Source organism: Piliocolobus tephrosceles, chromosome 7 (assembly GCF_002776525.5).
Source record: "Piliocolobus tephrosceles isolate RC106 chromosome 7, ASM277652v3, whole genome shotgun sequence".
Classification (NCBI taxonomy): Eukaryota; Metazoa; Chordata; class Mammalia; order Primates; family Cercopithecidae; genus Piliocolobus; species Piliocolobus tephrosceles.
This window is the reverse complement of record NC_045440.1, coordinates 41,043,084-41,052,319: the sequence shown is the minus strand read 5'-3', so window position 1 is coordinate 41,052,319 and position 9,236 is coordinate 41,043,084.

The window sequence follows — 9,236 nt, the reverse complement described above, 5'->3', positions numbered from 1 at the left end:
GAAAGGAGGCACAGACTCATTTTTTAGGAATTTGCAAAAGAAGTAGCATTTGAATAAGACAAGAATTATGTGACAGGATGATATAAGGTGAATTCCATATGAGAAACATGGTGATTTGGGGGATTGAAGCATGTGTATAGAATTGTGGCATCAGGGGGATTTCCTGAAGGAAGTGGTGCTTGAAATAGGCTTTGAAGAAAGCATAGTGATAACTCAGTGGAAAGGGGGACTGGAGAGGGCATTTTATGGAGAGGAAACTGCAGATGAATACCCACCTGCACTGGGAAGGTTTGCAGCATTTTGCATTACTAGCAAGAATCCCTGTTGGAATGTGAAGACAGGCTATAAAGGAGCAGTGGGAATTAAGCTTTGGGTAAATAGGTTATATCATGCAGTGCTGAAGGCTGAAGAGTTTCCTTATTTGGGGACATGTTAGGAGGGCGCCAGTCTCCTGTTTTGTGCAGGTGTGTGTGGTGGGCTGAGTGCTTACCCTTAATAGTATTTATCTGGCTCTGCTGAGTGGAACAGATTAGAGTTTGAGATAAGATTCGGGTGAACTTTTAGGTCTAAGTTCTAATACTGGATGAGTCCATAGAGGGTGAAGGCTGAAGGAAGAGAATTGAAGTCTGGGGCTGGATGTGGTAGCTCATGCCTGTAATTACAGCATTTTGGGAGGCCGAGGCAGGTGGATCACTTGAGGTTGGGAGTTCGATACCAGCCCAGCCAACATGGCGAAACCCCGTCTCTACTAAAATATATATAAATTAGCTGGGTGTGGTGGCAGGCGCCTGTAATCTCAGCTACTCGGGAGACTGAAGCAGCAGAATCGCTTGATGCCGGTAAGCAGATGTTGCAGTGAGCTGAGATCTTGCCACTACACTCCAGCCTGGGGGACAGAGTGAGATTTCATCTCAAAAATAAAACAAAAAAAAAGTCTGGGATTTTTTTTTTTTTTTTAAGAGACAGGGTCTCACTCTGTCACCCAGGCTGGAGTGCAGTGGTGTGATCATAGCTCACTGCAGCCTTAACCTGCTGGGCTCAAGTGATCCTCTCACTTTATCCTCCCAAGTAGCTAGGACTGCAGGTGTGTGCCACCATGCCTGGCTAATATTTTAAAAATGTTTTGTAGAGATGAGGTCTTGCTATGTTGCGCAGGCTGGTCTCTAACACCTGATCAAGTGATCCTCCCAAAGTGCTGGGATTATAAGCATGAGCCGCTGTGCCAAGGCTGGATTGATCTTTAGAGATACTCAAAGTTACAGGGCCAAGGTAGAAGGCAGAGGCACAGCAGTTAGAAGCTGGACACATCCACTCCACTATTTCCAGGCCCAGAAACAAGCAATCAAGGTGGGGAGATGGATGGAAACCTTTGTGGTCTCCAAGCCTAACTCTCACATACCTATCAAATTCAGGAAAACACAGGACCATGGTCCACGGCAAAGAGTTGTGGACTCAGAGATCTGGCTCATCTTCCAGACCTCAGTTTTTATCCATAAAATGGGTAGCGTATTAGAAAGACCCATGAGTTAATGTATTTAAACTAGTAGGCACCTAATTCCTCCAGATGAGTCACAAGTACAGCAGATTTCCTAACTGCATGCAGTCTGTTCTACGAAAAACCAGGTCATGTTTTCATCAATACAGGTTGAGCATCCCTTATCCAAAATGTACAGGACCAGAGTGTTTCAGATTATGGACAGATATGGTTTGGCTATGTCCCCACCCAAATCTCATCTTGAATTGTAGCTCCCATGATTCTCATGTGTTGTGAGAGGGACCCTGCAGGAGATAATTGAATCATGGGGGCAGTTTCCACCATATTGTTCTCGTGGTAGTGAATAAGTCTCATGAGATCTGGTGGTTTTATAAGGGGAAACCCCTTTCACTTGGATCTCATTCTCTCTTCCCTGCCACAATGTGACATGTGCCTTTCACCTTCTGCCATGATTGTGAGGCCTCCCCAGTCACATGAAACTGTGAGTCCATTAAACTTTTTTCCTTATAAATTACCCAGTCTCAGGTATGCCTTTGTTAGCAGGATGAGAACAGATTAATACATAAAATTTTTCAGATTTTGGAATATTTCCATATACATAATGACATATCTTAGGGATGGGACCCAACTCTAAACACGAAATTTACTTATGTTTCATATTCACATTATACACAGAGCCTGAAGGTAATTTTATACAATTTTTTTTTTTTTTTTTTTTTTTTGGAGACAGACTCTCACTGTGTTGCCCAGTCTAGAGTGCAGCGGCAGGATCTCAGCTCACTGCAACCTCTGCCTCCCAGGTTCAAGTGATTCTCCTGCCTCAGCCTCCCGAGTAGCTGGGATTACAGACACCCACCACCACACCCGGCTAATTTTTTTTGTATTTTTAGTAGAGACGGGGTTTCACCATGTTGGTCAGGCTGGTCTCGAACTCCTAACCTCAGGTGATCTGCCGGCCTCGGCCTCCCAAAGTGCTGGGATTACAGAGCCACTGTGCCCGGCCCATTTTATACAATATTTTTAATAATTTTGTGCATGAAACAAAGATTGTGTACACAGAACTGACAGAATCAAAGGGGTCACTATCTCTATCCCCATGTGGACCCCCCCAGTCTGTGGTTGTTCAGCATCACCATCATGTCTGACTCTGAATTTATATGCTACTGATAAGCAATCATGTTTTTACACTTATCCATACATAAATACTTAGAAAAAAATGATAAACTATTAATACAGTGAAAAATAATGTGTTCCAGGTAACTAAGCAGCACAGTAGCATCCACAGAACACCTACATCAGCTGTGAGACAACAGCAACGGCAAACAGAGGCAGGTGTCAGCCTCCTCCTACTGTGCTACATTTGATTCAAAAGTTACTGTTTTTTGTTTTTGTTGTTGTTTGTTTGTTTGTCACCCAGGCTGGAGTGCAATGGCGTGATCTCGGGTCACTGCAACCTCCGCCTCCTGGGTTCAAGCTATTCTCCTGCCTCAGCCTCCCAAGTAGTGGGACTACAGGTGCGCCACAACGCCCAGCTAATTTTTGTATTTTTAGTAGAAATGGCATTTCACTATATTGGCTAGGCTGGTCTCAAACTCCTGACCTCGTGATCCACCCACCTCAGCCTTCCAAAGTGCTGGGATATACAGGCATGAGCCACCATGCCTGGCCTGTATTTTATTTTTTAGGTGAGAAGAAACATCAGAAGCACTTGAGGGACCAGGAAGTGGCTTCTCTAGGAATGAGGAGGCATTCTACTGGGTGGCTTTTTAAAATGTTTCCTCCAGAGTCATCTGCCTCATTAACAGCTTTTGTCTTAGATGTCTCCCTTTGATTTTATAAACTGCATGATGATTTCTTGTTCTGTTATGAATCTGCACTCCTCTAGTCCTTTAATAAACTCAGCGCACATTTTCATCATCTCATCAAGAGGCACTTTTTCTGCAGTGTTAACAATATTATCTTCCTCATCACTGTTACCGTGATCACCTGGATTCAGAACCATTTCAGCAATTTCACCATTGGTCAATGAATGAATGATGGAAGTCTCATTATTGATGTTAAAAACTCCTTCAATATCGACTTATTCCAGCTTACGAAAGGACTCTGGAGATACATATTTTTTTCGTCTGTAAGGAGATTAGACATCACTTTTTTTGACTTGACATACAGAATCCTTCAAAGTCATCATCATCACTGAACATAGTCTCAGGCCAGAGGTTTCCTGACAGGTGTGCACAACCATCTAATGGCTGGGTTCCAGGCATTGGAAGCATCTTATACAGCATCCCCATGCTAAACTCCTTTTGAAGACCTTCCGTACCCACACCTCTAGTCACTGCTGCCAGCATGCTGTTCAAGAAAGTGTGTTTATATTTATTCTTCATTGATCTAAGGATACCCTGGTCACACGGCTGAATTAATGAAGTCATATTTGGGGAAAAGTACACAGCATAAACATTTTTGATGAGAATTTCAGCTGGGAAAAGAGTAGAACAGTTGTCAATGAATTACAAAGTCTTGCAGTTGTCATCTAGTCTAGCTTCCCTGCTAGCATGAGCTGCTGGTACAAAAATGTTTGTGAAACCAATGAGAAAAGATGTCCCTGTGACCTATGCCTTTTTGTCATCATGATAACAGACTGGTAAGAAATTCACTCCTTGAAAACAGTGAGGACACAAGCTTTTGCCCATCGCAGCAAGTTGACCCTTATGCACGCCTGCTGCATTAGCACAGCCCAGCACATTTGCTCTGTCCTTAGCATCCTTAATACTTGGGGGCTGCCTCATCAGCTTTTGTCAGTCTCTTTCTGGATAATTATGCCAAAACAGTGATGTTTCACCAGCATTACAGACTTGTTCTGGCATCAGACTTTCATCAGCAACACTGTGATGATGTGATCAGCAACACTGTGATCAGCAACCGTGGCAAACTCATCAATGAATTTTTCTGCTGCTTTGTGATCATCAGATTCTCTGTCACCACACATCTTCAAAAACTTTAATGCTGTATCTTAAATTTCTGCAATCAGCCTGTTGAATATTCACAGTTCCCTTCAATTGCCAGTTCAAAGTTATAGATCTTTGCTTGTCTCACAATCAGCATACCATTAAGTAACAGCTGTTCATTGCCACACTGATGGATCCACTTTTATTTTTATGAGACAAAGTCTCTCTCTGTCACCCAAGCTGTAGTGCAGTGGTATTATCTTGGCTCACTGCAACCTCTGCCTCCCAGGTTCAAGTGATTCTCGTGCCTCAGCCTCCTGAGCAGCTGGGGCTACAGATGCGCGCCACCATGCCCAGCTAATTTTTGTATTTTTAGTAGAGGTTGGTTTTCACTATGTTGGCAAGGCTGGTCTTGAACTCCTGACCCTGTGATCTGCCTGCCTCAGCCTCCCAAAGTTCTGGGATTACAGGCGTGAGCCACCGTGCCCTGCCTGAATTCTCTCTCTCTCTCTCTCTCCTTCCTTTCTCCCTCCCTCCCTTCCTTCCCTCCTTCCTTCTTAGACAGAGTCTCACTCTGTCGCCTCGGCTGGAGTGCAGTGGCGTGATTTCAGCTCACTGCAAGCTCTGCCTCCTGGGTTCATGCCATTCTCTTGCCTCAGCCTTCCAAGTAGCTGGGACTATAGGTGCCTGCCACCATGCCCAGCTAATTTTTTATGTTTTTAGTAGAGATGGGCTTTCACTGTGTTAGCCAGGATGGTCTCAATCTTCTGACCTTGTGATCTACCTGCCTTGGCCTCCCAAAGTGTTGGGATTACAGGCATGAGCCACTGCACCCAGCCTTCCAATTCATTCTTTCAATACATGATCGAGATCTTCATTTTTAGCCTTAAGCACTGTTTTTCTATTTATCGTTAACTTATTTTCATCACTTTCTGCATAGAACTTCAACAGTTTATCCTTCTGTTTCCTTGGGTTGTATATGGTGTCCATTCTGACACTATCTCTTCTGAATGACAGTTCACACATCACTTCTGGTTTCTCCAACAGCTTGACTTTCTGTGTTACAGGTAAACAGAAATGCTTTCTGTTATCACTGTTACCCACAGAGGTGTCTGCAGGCCCTTTTAACATTTTCAACAATATCTTTGCACCACAGACCAGAGAATAAGCAAAAAAAAAAAAAAAAAAAACAACATGAAAAAACACAGTGAATAATGCATGCAGGTCTTCGCATCCAGCCTGACCTGCATCCAGCCTGCACATGTGCCATTTTCTCACCCTTTCTGGGAATGGTTATGTGGGGGAAACTGAGTATGTACACTGAACATATATTATAGCACAAGGGGGCTAGGAGGGTCTGAAGGATCTTTTTCCTCCCAGATGGGATGATAAATAAACTGTGTGTTGTGCACTTGACTTTTGACTGTGACCCCTCACATGAGCTCAGGTGTGGAATTTTCTACTTATGGCATCATGTTGGTGCCCAAGAAGTTTTGGATTCTGTATTTTCAGATTAAGGATGCTTGGTCTGTAGCAGCAGACTAACAAAACACAGTGAACCTGCCCTCCCCCACAGTGCTATCAAGAAGTTACACTGTACTGAAATGTCACTAAGACAGTGGCCCAAGTATCAGAATCTAAAAGAAGGAAAAATTCCAGAATGAACTTTATTCTGAAACCAGGAACTTGGGCTTTCTGACCTTTTCCATTTTTAACTCCTATTTTATATTCCAGATACAATTCCCCCTATCCCACCAACACTGTAGCCTTTCTGCCACCTCCCTGCCATGACATGGTGAGAAAAACGCAAGCGCAGTCATGATGAGCTGATGTTTATGGAGGGCGTTCGGAGTCTTGCTGGTGCATGCTTCACAAACACAGGATATTATTTCTAAGCTGCTGCTTAAAGAAGAGAGAGACAGGGAGGAGCAGTCTCCTCATGTTCTGGGTCAGCAGCAGGGGGCAGGTCAGGGGAACAGGAAATAACCAGCAATTTCCCAGAGCCCATGAGAGAGCAGAGCCATGGGGGCTGAGGCTTTGAAGCCCATCTCAGTGAAGGGGGTGACCCACATTTTCCACACTGCATTGGAGGGAAGCAAAGCCTCCTGAGCAACTAAGTAATAAAGATGACATTTTTGCAAATAAATTGTTGACTGCAAGGCTCACAGGAGGTAAGCAGAGATCCTGGCAGCTCACCCTTTCCTGCTGGGAGTTCTGTGTATGTAAACTTCCTGGTGAGAATCTCCACCAGTCCCTCTTGACAGGCACCTTAGGGAGAGCCAGATCTTCAGTCTCCACGCCCCACACTGAGTTTGACACCAAAGGTCACAAAGCCATCAGCAAGAATCTGTTGTCTTTGTTGTACAAAGCAAAAAGCAGGGGCCACCTCCCAGCACCTGACCTGTAATGCACATTAAAGCCAGCACAGCTCTCTTCACATTCTTCTAAGGATTCACACAAGGGCTGCAAGGAAACCTACCTGCCTCATAAACCTATCATGTCTCCCACGCTGTGCCTCCTTATGGTTCCACATCCCTCTACAGGTAGAAGTTTGAAGTTCTAAAATTCAAAAAAGAGGTTTATCTAAATTAAAGACTGAGCAATGGAGCTTTCCCTTTTCCCAACTCTGATGGGAGTTATTTTTGAAAAATATCTACTGCCTACAAAACACCATGCTAAGCACCACAAGAAAGCTTTAGAAATGAAGACAGTTTGAGTGATGCTTGTGACCTGCAAAAGACACAAACACACAAATAAATTACAAGCATCAGGCAGACAACAATCCTATCAGAACACAAAAGTTAAAAAGGGATTCTCTTTTCCTCCTGGGAGAATCGAGAAAAGGCGTTTGACACAGGTTGGCACTGACGTGGCCCTAAAGGAAAGGACTTCAGCAAGCAACCACTGGTGGCAGCAGCTGTTTTCCATCTGCAGATTCAGAGAGGGAAGATAGAGGAAATTGTGAATACCTAGATGTGGCTGGATATACGTTTTGGGTAGAGGGTGTCGGGAAGGTGAGAAGGAACAGTAGCTATGGATAACAGACTAAGGAGTTTGGACTTTTTTCTCTGTGAAACAGGAAAGGGTTAAGTGTTCTTTAAAATGAGAGAAATGCTGTTAGAATGGAGTGAGCATGGAGTCAAGACCAGGCTTTTACTATAGCACAGGCAAGAGGAGCTGGAGACTGTGGCCATGGGCTTGAGATCCTAGAACTCCTAATCAAGCCTCATTCTTCTCAGGCAAGTGTCAGGGAGCCACATGTGTTAAGGTGGAGACTCAATAGCTCTGTAGATACAAAGAAGAATGAGGGGCCAAAGTGTCATCACTGGACAAATGTGTGATTCCTGGGGCATTTGTCACAGACATGGCCGTCCAGATTTATGCTACAACTTGAGGTCTGCAGTAACAGCTGTTTCTGCTAGCTGCTTCAGTGAAGGGCAAAGGAAAGTTTGAGAATGAAGCCAGACCAGTGTGGCATGGGGCAAGTCTCCAACACTCTACAGGCTCAACAAATTGCGAGCTTTTCAGATTTAACTAAAAGTTGAGCATGTCCAGTATCATGTACCATGCTGGTCAGTACCATGGACCATGTTGGTCAGTATCATGCACCATGCTGGTCAGTATCATGTACCATGCTGGTCAGTACATATCATGGACCCTACTAGTCAGTATCATGGACGATGCTGGTCAATGTCATGTACCATGCGGGTCAGTAACATGTACTGTGCTGGTTGGTATCATGTACTGTGCTGGTTGATATCATGGCCCGTGCTGGTCGGCATCATGTACCACACTGGTTGTCATTGTGTACTGCGCTGGTCAGCATCATGTACCATGCTGGTCAGTATTTCTGTGCTGTGCTAGGTGGTATCATGTACTGTGCTGGTGTCAGGTACCCTGCTGGTCACTGTCATGGACCATGCTGGTTGCTTTTACGTACTGTGCTGGTTATTCCCCGACTCCACTCAGATCTGCTCTGTGCCTGGGGGCCTGACCTCTACAAAATATATCTCCCAGGCTCCCCTGCCCTCTGGTTTCCAGCTGGGCTTCAGTCCAACCTTGGACACCATCCAGCAATGATTCCCTTAACTCTGTCCACACCTCTGCGCCTAGTCCCACCATCTTCTAGTAACAATAAATTCTTGTCAGTGTGCCATCTGTTTCTTGCCAGGACCATGACAAATACATTATTAATCCTCTATATATGCCATCATTCCTCTTAGCAACCCTGAGAGGTATTATTTCCATTTCATAGATAAGGAAAATGAGGCACAAAGAGACTAAGAGATTTTTGTGGTAGAGGCAGTAATGCTCACCTGTTACAATGCCCCCATGCCTCCATCCCAGCCCTGAGAGAAGGGGCACTGTATGACAAATTCTGGCCAATAGGCTACAAGAAAAAGTGATGAGCTGTGTCTGGTAATGCATGCTTATAATCCCAGCACTTTGAGAGGCTAAGGAGGAAGAATTGCTTGAAGCCAGGAGTTTGAGATCAGCCTGAGAAACATAGTGAGACCCCCATTTCTACCAAAAAAAAATTTTTAATTAGCTGGGTGTGGCGGTGCGTGCCTATGGTCCCAACTACTTGGGAGGCTGAGATGGGAGGTTTGCTTGAGCCTGGGCAGTCAAGGTTGCAGTAAGCCAAGATCACACCATGCATGCAAGCCTGTGTGATAGAGTGAGACCCTGTCTCTAATAATAATAATAATAATAATAAAATAATAAATATTTAAAAATAAAAAGTGGGGTCGGGCACAGTGGCTTATGCCTGTAATCCCAGCACTTTGGGAGGCTGA